This window comes from Crocuta crocuta, unplaced genomic scaffold (genome assembly GCF_008692635.1).
Source record: "Crocuta crocuta isolate KB4526 unplaced genomic scaffold, BGI_CrCroc_1.0 scaffold86, whole genome shotgun sequence".
NCBI lineage: Eukaryota > Metazoa > Chordata > Mammalia > Carnivora > Hyaenidae > Crocuta > Crocuta crocuta.
This window is the reverse complement of record NW_027530972.1, coordinates 157780-158256: the sequence shown is the minus strand read 5'-3', so window position 1 is coordinate 158256 and position 477 is coordinate 157780.

Sequence of the window (477 nt, the reverse complement as noted above, 5' to 3'; positions counted from 1 at the left end):
TTAACTTAGAGAAGACTGTGATAGAATAAAATGCATATTGTAATCCCCAGAGCAACTACTAAAAAAAAAAGTACAAAAACATATATCTTATAAGATAATATAGGAATTAAAATAGGATAAAAATATGAACACAAAGGAATGCAGGAAAAGAGGAAGAAAAATCAAGCATAATTTGTTGAAAACCAATAGTAGCATGGTAGACTTAAGAGCAACCATACCAATAACTTTAAATAGAAATACACTAAATATTTCTATTAAAAAGTAGGAATTTGAGACTGCATACAAGAAAGAGTTATGTACTGTCTATAAGAGATACACATTAAATATAAATATACAAACAGGTTGAAAATTAATGAATAGGAAATGGTATACAATGTAATTATAAAACATTAAAAAACACCTGATGTGAAATTGAATTAGTAATTCATTTTTGAGGTTGAATTAGTAAGCCAAAAAATTTCATATAAAAGTCCAGGC